The sequence below is a fragment of the Aotus nancymaae genome, unplaced genomic scaffold (genome assembly GCF_030222135.1).
Source record: "Aotus nancymaae isolate 86718 unplaced genomic scaffold, 86718_ANA_hifiasm-v0.15.2.pri h1tg000017l, whole genome shotgun sequence".
NCBI lineage: Eukaryota > Metazoa > Chordata > Mammalia > Primates > Aotidae > Aotus > Aotus nancymaae.
The window spans coordinates 15,547,166-15,562,073 of record NW_026988429.1 but is presented as its reverse complement, the minus strand read 5'-3'; the positions used below and the strand labels follow the sequence as shown (position 1 = coordinate 15,562,073).

The following is a 14,908-nucleotide window of genomic DNA, read 5'->3' as shown; positions in this document are numbered from 1 at the left end:
CCTGGAAGAAATGGATAAATTCCTGGACAGTAGCCTCCTCCCATGCCTAAACCAGGAAGAAGTCGAAACCCTGAATAGACCAATAACAAGGTCTGAAGTCGAGGCAGCAATTAAGAGCCTACCACCCAAAAAAAGCCCAGGCCCAGATGGTTTCACAGCCGAATTCTACCAGACATACAAAGAGGAACTGGTACCATTCCTACTGAAACTATTCCAAATAATCCAAAAAGAGGGAATCCTTCCCAAATCATTTTATGAGACCAACATCATCCTAATACCAAAACCCGGCAGAGACTCAACAAGAAAATAAAACTACAGGCCAATATCCATGATGAACATAGATGCAAAAATCTTCAATAAAATACTGGCAAGCCGATTACAACAACACATCAAAAAGCTTATCCACCATGATCAAGTAGGATTCATCCCGGGGATGCAAGGCTGGTTCAATATACGCAAGTCTATAAATGTAATTCACCACATAAACAGAACCAAAAACAAAAACCACATGATTATCTCAATCGATGCAGAGAAGGCCTTCGACAAAATTCAACAGTCCTTTATGCTAAAAACTCTCAATAAACTAGGTATCGACGGAATGTATCTCAAAATAATAAAAGCTATTTATGACAAACCGACAGCCAATATCATACTGAATGGGCAAAAACTGGAAGCATTCCCTTTGAAATCTGGCACTAGACAAGGATGCCCTCTCTCACCACTCCTATTCAATATAGTACTGGAAGTTCTAGCCAGAGCAATCAGGCAAGAAAAAGAAATAAAGGGTATTCGATTAGGAAAGGAGGAAGTCAAATTGTCTCTATTTGCAGATGACATGATTGTATATGTAGAAGACCCTATCACCTCAGCCCAAAATCTCCTGAAACTGATAAGCAACTTCAGCAAAGTCTCAGGATACAAAATCAATGTGCAAAAATCACAAGCATTCCTATACACCAATAACAGACTTAAAGAGAGCCAAATCAAGAACGAACTGCCATTCACAATTGCTACAAAGAGAATAAAATACCTAGGAATACAACTAACAAGGAACGTAAAGGACCTCTTCAAGGAGAACTACAAATCACTGCTCAACGAAATAAGAGAGGACACAAACAGATGGAGAAACATTCCATGTTCATGGTTAGGAAGAATTAATATCGTGAAAATGGCCATAGTGCCCAAAGTAATTTACAGATTCAATGCTATCCCCATCAAGCTACCAATGACCTTCCTCACAGAACTGGAAAAAACCACCTTAAACTTCATATGGAACCAAAAGAGAGCCCGCATAGCCACGTCAATTCTAAGCAAAAAGAACAAAGCGGGAGGCATCACACTACCGGACATCAAACTCTACTACAAGGCTACAGTAATCAAAACAGCATGGTACTGGTACCAAAACAGAGATATAGACCAATGGAACAGAACAGAGGCATCAGAGGCGACACAACATATCTACAACCACCTGATCTTTGACAAACCTGATAAAAACAAGCAATGGGGAAAGGATTCCCTGTTCAATAAGTGGTGTTGGGAAAACTGGCTAGCCATATGCAGAAAGCAGAAACTCGACCCCTTCCTGACACCTTACACTAAAATTGACTCCAGATGGATTAAAGACTTAAACATAAGACGTAACACCATAAAAACACTAGAAGGAAACCTAGGCAAAACCATTCAGGACATAGGCGTAGGCAAGGACTTTATGACCAAAACACCAAAAGCATTGGCAACAAAAGCCAAAATAGACAAATGGGACCTAATCAAACTGCACAGCTTTTGCACGGCAAAAGAAACAGTCAATAGAGTGAATTGGCAACCAACAGAATGGGAAAAAATTTTTGCAGCCTACCCGTCTGACAAAGGGCTGATATCCAGAATTTACAATGAACTAAAAAAGATTTACAAGAAAAAAACAAACAAGCCCATTAAAAAATGGGCGAAGGATATGAACAGACGCTTTACAAAAGAAGACATACATGAGGCCAACAAACATATGAAAAAATGCTCATCATCACTGGTCATTAGAGAAATGCAAATCAAAACTACATTGAGATACCATCTCACGCCAGTTAGAATGGCGATCATTAAAAAATCTGGAGAAAACAGATGCTGGAGAGGATGTGGAGAAATAGGAACACTTTTACACTGTTGGTGGGAGTGTAAATTAGTTCAACCACTGTGGAAAACAGTGTGGCGATTCCTCAAGGACCTAGAAATAGAAATTCCATTTGACCCAGCAATCCCATTACTGGGCATATATCCAAAGGATTATAAATCGTTCTACTATAAGGACACATGCACACGAATGTTCATTGCAGCACAGTTTACAATAGCAAAGACCTGGAACCAGCCCAAATGCCCATCGATGATAGACTGGACAGGAAAAATGTGGCACATATACACCATGGAATATTATGCAGCCATTAAAAACGAGGAGTTCACATCCTTCGTAGGGACATGGATGAACCTGGAAAACATCATTCTCAGCAAACTGACACAAGAACACAAAATCAAACACCACATGTTCTCACTCATAGGCGGGTGTTGAACAAGGAGAACACATGGACACAGGGAGGGGAGCATTATACACGGGGGTCTGTTGAGGGGGAGGGGGGATAGCGGGGGGGGGTGGGGAGTTGGGGAGGGATAGCATGGAGAGAAATGCCAGATATAGGTGAAGGGGAGGGAGGCAGCAAATCATACTGCCACGTATGCACCTATGCAACAACCTTGCATGTTTTTCACATGTACCCCAAAACCTAAAATGCAATTAAAAAAACCCTAAAAAAAAAAATAAAAATAAAAATAAAAAAAGAAAGAAAACTCCCAGGAGTTGCCTATAGTTGCTTCCTTTTAAAAAATTTTGAATTTCTTTCCCTAGTCTAATCATTTCTTCAGGGCAGGAGTTAAGTCCCTTTTACTGCATTCCTATGAAGATGGTAATTCAAGATGCAGGGCACCTGTCGCTTTGTGAAGCAGTTCATTCTGCAGCTGGACAGCTCTGTTACTAGAATGTTCTTTATTCTGGGGAGTCACTATTTTGATGTCCTCTGTGAGTCTCATCTGCTTATTCCATCTGTTTATGCCCTTGAAGATGCACAGGTCTGACACAATGAGGGATCCCTTTGAAATCTGATGGCATCTCTTATGTGTCCCCAAGTCTTCGCCAACTGCTCCTCCCAGAGCTTTTTTTTAAGCCCCTTGTGGAGCTGATTGCTTTCCTCCAGGCGGCTCAGTTTTCCCCAGTTTGCCCCTGGTGATCCTGAAATATGATTGACTCCTGAATACCCCAGGTGTGAAGGAGAGTGTGGGGTGGCCTTTCTACTTGTCATGGTCTGGGTTTTAAGTTGCTCTCTAATAGTGCAGAGGTGACTTTCCCAGTGAACCACATTTTTTCCTCCTCTAAATCCTTAGCAATTTTGTCTCCAGAGGGAAGACCTGACCAAAACATTTGTGTTGATGATTGAATCAAGGATTACTGAGGAGATGACAGTAGTGCCCCCTCATCTGAGGAGAACACGTTCCAAGCCCCTCAGTGAATGCCTGAAACTGTGGATAGTACCCAACCCTATATATCTATGATTTTCCTATACATTCATACATGCCTATGATAATATTTAATTTATAAATTAGGCAAAGAAAATAATAATAATAATGAAATAGAACAATAATAACAATATACTGTAATAAAAATTATCTGAATGTGGTCTCTTACTCAAAATTACCTTTTGTTTTGAATAAGAGACCACATTCAGATAATTTTTTGAATTTATTGCCCAGGCTCTAGTGCAGTGGTGCAATCACAGCTCCCTGCTGCCTCAACCTCCTGGGACCAAGTGATCCTCCCACTTCAGCCCTCTGAGTAGCTGGGACCATAGGCATACACCACTGTGCCTGGATAATTTTGTTTATCTTTTTGTAGAGAGAGGAGGTCTCACTATGTTCCCCAGGCTGGTTTTGAATGTCTGGGCCTAAGCAAGCCTCCTGCCTTGGCCTTCCAAAGTCTTGGGATTACAAGAATGAGCCACCATGCCTGGCCCAAAATTATCTTACTATTCTATACCCACCCTTCTTCTTGTGATGATGTGAGTTGATCCAATTCCTCCTTGATGAGATAAGGTGAGGTGACTGATGTGGGCATTATGATGTAGTGTTAGGCTGATATTGGCCTGATGATATGTCAGAAGGAGGGTCATTTGCTTTGGTGATCCTGGATCATAGAGTCACGACTGGATGTCAGGAGCAGATGATGTCAATGACTAATGATAAGCTGGACAGGCAGGATGGTGGCACATGTTTTATCACACTACTCAGATGGAGCGCAATTTAAAACTTATGAATTGCTTATTTTTGGAATTTTTCATTAATATTTTCGAACTGCAGTTGACTGTGGGTAACTGAAACCATGAAAAATGAAACCGTGGAAAAGCTAGGGAGTACTGTATTATGGAACTTTAACTCTATTCGGTAGGGGAACAGAATTCACAATTGTGGGCCCCTGAGAGGTCCTTGCATCTGTAGTGATCCAATTGTTTCATTTCTCGTTGTAGCAAGAACTTGGCTTTGGAGTCAGACAGATTGATATTTTCTATCATTCTAAATGGGGGCAGCCACACTCTCCTCAAGAAGTAGTTCTGAAAATTTAACAAAATATGAATTTTTTGGTAAAAAAGAAATACTAAAAAATATTCAATTTGTCTTCCTTTGTGTCTGATGTACTCCATAAAATACTTGGAAATATATTTCTCTCATAGAAATGTCACTGATCTTTGTAATTTTGATTATCCACAAACCTTGGCAAACTAGCTATTTCAGTGTTCCTATTTTACAGATAAGGAAATGGAGCCCGTGGCAAGTTAAGTGAGTTACTCATGGCTGCTTAACTAGTATTTTACTAGGTGATAGGGCAGAACCAGAGCCCAAGTCACCTCCTTATCAATGCCCTGCCTTGTCTCTGCACCTTCCTGTTTCTTTGTATGTGTATGTGCCTGTTGGCACATACACATACCACGTTGTCAATAATAAATGGCATAGTTTAACCCAGTGGAACTTCTGGTTTGTAAAAAATTCCACTTACTGTAAATGATTGACCAATTAAGGAACTAGTATTTTCTCTATCCTTCACACTGTTTTGGATGCCAAAAAGGATACAAATGTAACTTGAGACTCTCTGGGCCACATTTTATACCTGTTAGCATGTCCAAAATTAAAAAGACTGACACACCAAGGACTGGTGAGGATGTGGAAGAACGGGAACTTTCATACACTGCCGGTGGGGATGTAAAATGGAACAATCCCTTTGGGAAACAGTTTGACAGTTTCTTAAAAAGTTAGACATCTATTTACCATATGACTCAGCCCTTCCACGGCTAGGTCTTTACCTAAGAGAAATGAAAGCCTGTGGTTGTACAAATACCTATACTAGAATGTGCATAGCAACCTTATTTGTCATTGCTAAAAACTGAGAAAATTCAACATTCAAGAGTGAATACATATGGTCTATCCATGCAGTGGTATCCTACTCAGCAAGATAAAGCAATGGGCTAAGGATACGCACAGCCATAAGCATGAATCTTGACATAATTGGGCTGAAAGAAGCCATACACGAAGGAGTATATACTATATCATTTTATTTATATAAAATTCTAGAAAATGTAAATGAGCCCATGGGGACAGAATGCATCAGTAGTTGTCTGATGTTAGGGGGCAGGGAGTGGGGAGAGAGGGGTTACCAAGGGGCATGAGGAAGCTTGGGAGTGATGGATATGTTCATTATTTTGACTGTAGTGATAGTTTCACTGGTGTATACATTTGTCAAAATTATCAAATTGCATATTTAAATTTGTGTAGTTTTTTTTAATGTTAGTTGTACCTCAGTAGTTGCTAAGACTATACTGGCTTGGTGGAGTGTCTCATGCCTGTAATCTCAACACATTGGGAGGCTGAGGCAGGAGGATCACTTGAGCCTAGAGGTCAAGGCTGTACTGAGCCATGATCATGCCAGTACACTCTTGACTGGGTGACAGAGTGAGACCCTGTCTTTAAAAAAAATAAGAGAGACTCTCTGGACCTCGTGACGGTGTGGATGTAAAGGAATTATAGTAACAATAATTCCAGTTTCCCTAGTTCCTGTTGCTTTCTTACCAAGAACTTGGAGCTGCCTGAAAGTCTCAGCCTGGCACATCTCTGAGTCCTCAGAGGCCATCTTACATGAAAATCGGTCTAGTAGCTACAGTCCCCCAGGCACTGTTCGTGCTGTTGCTGAGAGCTCATTGCCCATGAAGCTTCATGAGGGCCCCAGCACTGGCCCTGCTGCTGCTGACCAGAGGAGAATGCTGATGTCCACTCTAGAGGCCTGTCTCTTCTCCAGGGACCCATGTGTATGTTATAAGACCTGTGATCATTCTGCATTCGTGTAGGAAGGAGGACATCCCCCTGGTACTCTCTGTGTCTTGGGCACTTTTTTATGCTCACATCTCACAGTGAAAATAACTCCTCTAAGCCTCTTTCTCTGTGATCTCCTGTGGCTAAGCAGACACCTGCTAAAGAAATGTGCTGTGCTGTTTTCTCACGTCCCATTCCTCTGCACGTTCTCCCCACCCTTGCATACAGATCAGTTCATACCCATACATGACTTCCTGCTCTTTGCCCTGTCAGATCACCTTACACATCCAGACGAATCTATGCCAGCATGGGCACGAGGCCTCAGCTGAGCATTCCTGCCCCACAGTGGGGTCAGGTCTCCATGGCAGCTTCCCCAGCATGTACCACATACAAAAGAATTTTCCATTTCCCAGTGCCTCTTCTTGGGCTCCAACTTAAAGGAGGAAGAGCCAGAAGGAGGGGAAAGAGGGGAAGAAAGAGTGAAGGATGGACCTGCTGCCCTTCTTCAGAGCTATAGGTCGGACTGAAAATTGAATGGGATGTGGGATTGATGTTTTTCTTCTTTTCTCATCCCCCACCTCAATTCTCATCACGATGTTTTTCCAAACATACAAGTTAAAAAATGAGCATAATGAACATCTGCAAACTCATCTTCCAGAAGTTTTAATTTTTGAATGTAAGTTTTGGGTGGACTAACTTGGAATGAGTTTTAATTATTAAAACAAGAATGATTTTTATCTTGTTTTTCAAAAATCCAGTTAAAAAATAATGGTATTATTATTTTGCGTGTTTTTTTAAAAAAAGATCCAAGTTCTACATGTAAACAGTCAAATAGTTTTACAAAATTTGTTGCAAAAAATGATCAGATTCTTGCCCCCATCTCTACCTTCCTATCTAGTGTTTAGTACTTGTTTCTTAATGACATGCTTTTATTGTTACTTCTTGAATTTTGAGTTTTAGGTATTAACAATTATCTTTGGAAAATGAGGATTTAGGTTCTTTGTTTTGCCCCAGTCTATACCACACACATTCACATTTCCTACCTCCTGGTCTTTCTAATGCAATTATATCTTCATTTTCTTAGACCAGTAATCAGTGCTTGTATTATTATGAATATGTGTTATTCAGATCTGAACCATTTAGCAAACCAGGTACTTTTCTGTCTTTTCCCCCCATTTGCTTAGTTTCCTATGTACTTATTACAAAGGCTGGATATAGTTTATATTTGTGGTCCTCTTTAAGAAAACAAATGTAAAATTATAAAAACAAAATTAGGTACAGGGTTTTGGAAAGGACTCTTGCAGATGAAGTGTTCCGAAATTTAAGTTTGATTAGCTTCACAGTAAATCCACCGCTGATTATCATTAATTTCACTTTAAACTTTTCATTAATTGTTTAAATCTCCTCTTAAGACATTCAGATGTATTAGGCAGTTTATTTTTATCTTAGGAAAAAAAATTCCTAGTGCTCTCTGACCTGCTCCAAGTTGGACTGGTGGCTCCTTGTTGCTGTGCCCACTTTTGTCCTGGGATCTCCCTTCACCATCAGGATTCCCTTCACCTAATTTCTGCCTTGGATCTTTCTTCTTGTTTCCCTTCAGTGGCCTCTTGGGAAAGATGTCTAGGAAGAAACATTTTCTTTAGAAACTTGCATATCTGACAATATCTTTATCCTATCCTGACATTTGGTAGATCAGCTAGGTATAGAATTCTAAGTTGGAATTAATTTTCCTTCCTGATTTTTAAGATGTTGCTTCATTTTCTTCTAGCTTCCAATATTGCTGTGAGAAGTCTAACACCATTCAAATGCCTGATTCTTTCCATGTGACTGTTATTTTTCTCTCTGGAATGTTGTAGGATTGCCTCTTTATCCCCAGTGTTCTGAAATTTCATGATGTATGTCTTTCTTCATTCATTATTTTAGGCACTCAATGGGCCATTTAATCTGGAAAACCTCGTGTTCTTCAAGTACTACAAACTTTATTAATTATTTCCTTTTTTACTGTTTTTTTTCTCATCTCTTTCTCTGGAAAAATTATTTTTCTTTTTTCTCTTTCTGGTCTGTTTTCAGCTCTGAGTCTCTTAGAGCTGTTGTGTAATATTCCTATTAACTTTACCTCATTTTCCAAGTCTTTATCCTTTTGCTTTACTTTCTGAGAGACTTGCTTGACCTTATCTCCCAACTCTTTTATTGAATTTCATTTTTCTTACTATATATATTTTTACTTTCAATACAGTTCTCTCTTTCTCACATTTTCCCCCATAGTATTTTGCCTTTATTTGATGGTTCTGCTATCTTATTACTCTAGAGATATTCATCATAGTTTTTAAATTTTTATTTATTTTTATTTTCAAAACAGTGTCTCACTCTGTCACTCAGGCTGGAGTGCAGTGGTGTGATCATGGATCACTGCAGCCTTGAACTCTGGGCTCAAGCTATCCTCCTACCTCAGCCCCCCAACTAGCTGATACCACAGGCATGTGTCACCATACCCAGCTAATTTTTAAATTGTTAATAAAGATGAAGTCTTGCTATGTTGCCCAGGATGGTCTTGACCTCCTGGGCTCAAGCAAGCCTCCTGCTTCAGCCTCCCAAAGTGTTGAGGTTACAGGTGTGAGCCACTGCACCTGATCTTTTTTTTTTTAAAGTTTTCCTCTGTTTTTCCAGCCTCTTTTTTCCCCATCTGCTTTTTTGGGTTGTTTTGTTTTGATCTCTATCTTGCTAGAAACTTTCTGCAGATGTTTAGTAATACTAGATTTTTGATAGTGGGCAACTAAAAAGCTGATTGGAACTCTCAATACATGCATGAGGCTTGTTGGTTGTGTGTCATTGCTTGATGTCCTGGCAAGGCCAATGGATTTGGGAGCCCCTAATATTAATATAGGCCTGATTCCCTGGGGAAGCCTCTTTCGATCTCCTGCCTGGAGGATAAAGGCCTGGCTACCGGCCTTCTGCATGTAATATGAGGGAGAAAGCCTGGCATTTTCAACACCATGCTGAATCCTTTCAATGATCATCTTATTTTTAGTAATCTCCTACCTTAACATTCTGTTTTCTGCTAGTATTGGAAAGATGGTCTGAAAATCTAACCATTTATTTTTCCCTGTTAATATCATTTTTATTATTACTCAGAAGTTAAATAATTATCATGCCATTCTCCAAGAAGGCTGAATCAACTAGCAACAAATGAGAATTTTCTCACAGCTCGGCTAGCATTTTAAAATAATAGCTTTATTGAGCCCAGGACGTCAAGGCTGCAGTGAGCTGTGATTTCACCACTATACTGGGTGACAGAGCAACAGCTTTATTGATGTAAAAGAGACATATAACAAACAGAGCACATATTTAAATTGTGCTACTTATATTTTGATATAACCTTGTGAAAGCATCACCACAATCAAGACAGTCAACATATTTGTCACCTCCTGATAAAGTTTGGCTCTGTGTCCCCATCCAAATCTCGTGTTGAATAGTAATCTCCAAAGCTGAGGGAGGGGCTTGGTGGGAGGTGACTGAATTGTGGGGGTGCACTTCCCCCTTGCTGTTCTCGAGATACTGAATGAGCTCTCACGAGCTCCCCTTTGCTGGCTCTCTCTCCTGCTGCCATGTGAACATGTGCTTGCTTACTCTTTGCCCTTCTGCCATGATTGTGTTTCCTGAGTCCTCCCTAACCAAGCCTGCTGTACAGCCTACAGAACTGTGAGTCAGTTAAATCTCTTTTCTTCATAAATTACCCAGTCTCAGGTAGCTCTTTGTAGCAGTGTGAGAAGAGACTATATACCTCCTAAGTTACCTCAAGCTTCTTTGTAATTCCTTCTCCTCTCCTCCTTCATTGCCAAGCAGACAATCATCTGTTTTCTGTTACTATAGATTAGTTTACATTTTCTGAATTTTTTTTTTTTGAGACGAGGTCTCACTCTGTTGCCCAAGCTAGAGTGCATTGGTGTGATAATAGCTCATTGCAGCCTTGAATTCCTAGGCTCAAGTGGTCCTCCCACTTCAGCCTCCTGAGTAGCTGGGACTGCAGGTGTACACCACCACACCTGGCTTACATTTTTCTTTTTTTTAAATAGAAATGATTCTTACTATGTTTCTCAGGCTGGTCTCGAACTCCTCGCCTCAAGCAATCCTGACTCATTGGCTTCCCAAATTGTTGGGATTACAGGCGTGAGCCATGACTCTTGTCCTAGTTTACATTTTCTAGAGTTTTATATAAATGGAAACATAGAGAATGTATTTTTGGAGGGGAGGTGGAGAATTATCTCTATTTTTTTGTTTCCTTTATTTTTTCAATTATCTCTATTTCTTAACTAGCTTTCATGCAATCTTTTTTTATTTTACCATCCCTGCGATCCCAATCCCAAAGCTACTAGATGCCAACTGGTCCTCAACTTCTCTACTGCTCACTTAGGGTCAGCTACCATTTACCCAACTGCTTTCCAGCCTTCAAATTATTTTTTCTTTTTTTCTTAAAGATACTTCTATGTGAGACTCAGAACTCTTGAATTGCTACTGCAAATATGAACTTGGTGATGTGAATGCCAGGGAATTGCCTGACTGATCAAAGAAATGTATCCCTTTCTCCCTCACTGTTGCTGTCTTCTTATTTGTTCTTCCCATCCTTGTGGAGTTGTGTATTTAATAATCCCTTTAATGTTTTAATATTTCAATGGAGTTTGGCGAGAAGTACAGAAATAGGTACGAGAGTGCATAGCTGTTATTTTTTCTGGGCTCTGAGACTGTTCATATATGCAAGTTATTTACCAAAAAGTTCTGCAGTGGCCTGAGATGTCAAGGGGTTCTGACAGAGCATGTTTGAAGACAGTTACTGGAAAAAAAATGCCATTTCTGGTTTGTACTTCAGTAAGTTCAGATGACCCAATATATTGTTTACCTGTGACATTCAGTAAAAAAAAAGTAGCCTCCCCTCCCTTTCTGCTTTCCTGCTTCTACTGCAGCAGCTGCTTTGGGAAACTTCTCAGGAGGAGAGCATGCCAGATAGCAATGCTCCCACTCAATGCAGGATGGTGTGGAGGTCAATAGGGGTACGTCTGGTGTCACTTAGGAAAGGGCCTTCCTGGCAGGGAAGAGAAGGGAGGGGAGAGAGAGAGGGAGTCAAAGATGAGTTGCTGAATACAGGGATTCCAGGGCCTGGAGCCAGGAAGAGAACTTTGGGAGGTGTGAACCTGCAGGGCATCAGCTGATGAGGAGCAGCCTGAAGTCCAGGGGGGACTATTTTTGGTGGCCAGGTAGAAAGTACCTTCCTCACACAGGGAGGCCACAAGGCTGATGAGCTGGGGGATTGGAGGGACATTCCTAGGACAGGCTTGGGAAGCAGGCTCAAGTAGAGACTGTAAGGTTCTTGTTGAGTCTTTTTCATTCCTGGTCTTAGAAAATAGAATCCAAGGCCTCCTGAGAGTGGAGAGTGGGTTAAAAGGAGGGCAGATGGGGCTTAGGCCCAGGACACCCGTAGAGCCACTGCCCAGCTGTCTCTTGAAGACTCTGTTGAGGTTACTCCAAGGATGATTCTTAGCCTTGCTAGACAGTACTGACAGAGGGAATTGTATTACAGCACCCACTTCCTTCTCTTTCGATGAAAAGTTAAAGGTTATCATTTCCTCTGGCAAAGGAAGTTCCACAAATATTCCATTTCCAGTCTTAGAAACAGCAAAGTATCAAGCGATTGCATACTCCCTGTGCTGGGGAATTACCAAGGAAGTTGGGGCAGAGCTCTGGTGGAGACAAAGTGAATTCAGAGCGATTAGTCAGTAGCAGTAGCAGTAGCTGCAGCAGGAACCAGAATTTCCCCGCATGTGTCCCAGGCTCTCATTTGCCAACTCAGTCTCTAAGTAATTTTATTGACAGGAAAAAAAAAAATAGCTGTGAGTGAAAGAATTCATTTTTTCAGACCCGAGCCTCCACCCATTTTGTGTTTAAAGACCTATCTCTCTTAACCTTTCCCTGGGATGGCAGATACAAATGTTCCTGATGTCATTGACAAAAAAGAAGAACCCGTGGGTATATTGTATGCTTGAGTTCCAGCCATTTGTCACAGTAGACAGAGATGGCTGCCATGTGTGTAGACATTCTACAGACTGTGTGCTAAACCTGACCTGCTACTTCCAAGGAGTGGGTGAGGAATGTCTATGGTTCTGGGAGTCCTACCCCAATTGGGGGCAGGCATTCCAAAGTTCATTTTCTTTTCTTTTTTTTTTTTTAAACTAAAAGAGTTGACAATTTTATTTTCACATTTCCCAATACAAATGAAAACTGCATCTTTTTTGCCCCACCTCTCCCCTCCAAAACTATTCTCTTTGATCAGACAGGGGAGCAAGTCTTCCTTATGCTGTTTAGAAAACCCTGGCCGGGCGCGGTGGCTCAAACCTGTAATCCCAGCACTTTGGGAGGCCGAGGCGGGTGGATCACAAAGTCAAAAGATCGAGACCATCCTGGTCAACACGGTGAAACTCCGTCTCTACTAATACAAAAAAAAAAAAAAAAAATTAGCTGGTCATGGTGGCGTGTGCCTGTAATCCCAGCCACTCAGGAGGCTGAGGCAGGAGAATTGCCTGAACCCAGGAGGTGGAGGTTGTGGTGAGCCGAGATCGCGCCATTGCACTCCAGCCTGGGTAACAAGAGCGAAACTCCGTCTCAAAAAAAAAAAAAAAAAAAAAAAGAAAAGAAAACCCAGCATCACAGCAGTATGATCTCCTGGTGAAGCAGAACAGGTAATATAAAACTAATAGAATGAGGCCTCCCCTCTATCCTTATCTGTCTGGTCGAGTCATTCCAGGCCGAGTGGGCACCATCATGGGACGGGCAGGAGGTCTCATCATTGGGGGCCTAGGCATCACTGGCATATGGCCTCCCATGGGTGGCCTCATTCCAGGAGCAGGTCCCACTGGCATCATCCCAGGAGGAGGAGGGCCCACCATTGGCATCATGGGAGGGTCCCCCATATGGGATGCTGGCATCATACCAGGGCGAGGAGGACTCGGAAGACTTGGGGGAGGTGGTATCATTGCCCCTGCAGGAGGAGGAGCAGAGAATGGAGTAGGAGGTATCTTTCCTTGTTGAAATGCAGACATTGTTTTGTCAATCAGGCTCTGAGCCTGCTCTTCCATCCATTTCTGATAGTAGTCTTTCACATTCTCTTTGTGTTTCCTACCACTGCAGTGTGAAGACATACTGCATGGAGAGTCACAGATGGAGAGTCATGGGTGAGGTATGTATCGCAGTAGTCACAATAAAACTTGGGCATGTTGCTCTGCAAGCCGTTGGCCACTCCGTTCCGTGACGCCCGGAAATGACCCCAAAGTTCATTTTCTGTGGATGGGAGGGTTGATGGTCAAAGGGCAGCTTGGCAGTAACTTGTCTGTACTGGTGCCTGGGAGAGTTATATGCTGACTTCTCACGTTATTTATTTCCCCATGTGAATAGCTGTGGTGTGAGGGCCAAGGTTAGGGACTTTCTACCGTAAAGGAGGGAACAAAAGTCTCCTACCAGGCTGAGAAGTTTCCGTTATAAAGAGGCTTTTTTTTTTTTTTTGGCATGAGAGGGGGTGGGCAAGTGGACTAATGTGTTATTTCCTCATGCTTCATTTTAAAATGTAGACATCACACCCAGGAGAGGTGGCGTGGTGAGTCAGAGCGGGATTAGAGGAACCAGTCTGGAAAGCAGAAGAAGGTCAAGTTCAGGGCACTAGGACTACTGCATTCAGTGGGGTGAAAAGGAGATGGCTGAAAGGAGGGGAACATTATATTACTTGTTCTCCTTAAGCCTCGATTTCCTCATCTAAAAATAGGGTCATTTCCTCACAGAACATTTATTTAACTTGTGCTGGGCACTGTGCCAGGAGCTGGATTAAAAATTAAATTCACCCCTGTGAGCTGCTCTGAAGGCTAAAATGTGAAGTATGTAAAAATACCCAAGTGCTGTACACATGTAGCTATTCAATGACTGTGGGCATTGCAGGAGATTTTAATTTTCTTTTTTATTTTTTTCTCGTTAGTGAGAAGTTTTCTCTCAGTATACTAAAAAAGTATTTATGGTGTTGGTTGTTATTATTGTCATCATTGTAACTGTCTATTTCACCTGCTTTTTTGTTGCTTTCAGCCCATTCCAGGGCTGTCACCTAGGCTACTTCTTATCACCTAAATAACCAGGGAGACAAAGCACTTTCTTAAGAGATGGATCCAGAAGAACAATGCTGCCTTTCTCTAGGGAAAGGGGATGGGGGAAGCAGAGATAAGAAGGGAATTGGCCAAGATGAATGTACAGAGCCTCCTCATGATTTTATAACACAGCAGGATTAATACAAAACGGGACAACAGCAGCATCTGTTTTTATAACTGGAAAGGACCTCATTTTACAGGTGGGGAAAAATATAGTGGAGAAGTGAAGGGAATGGTCACAGGGTCAATCAGCATTTCTGTGTAAAAGCTGGGATTCCTGGTTCAGGGCTCTCACTACAGTGACATATGGCTAATATTTGGCATTGTTTTTGGGGAAACCTGAA

At 41.6% G+C, this 14,908-nt stretch overlaps 1 pseudogene; it reads right to left on the bottom strand.

Annotated features, from left to right (window-relative positions):
- Positions 1-13,157: 13,157 nt before the first annotated feature.
- LOC110568875 (U1 small nuclear ribonucleoprotein C-like) lies at positions 13,158-13,693 on the bottom strand (annotated as a pseudogene).
- Between the last annotated feature and the right edge of the window lie 1,215 nt (positions 13,694-14,908).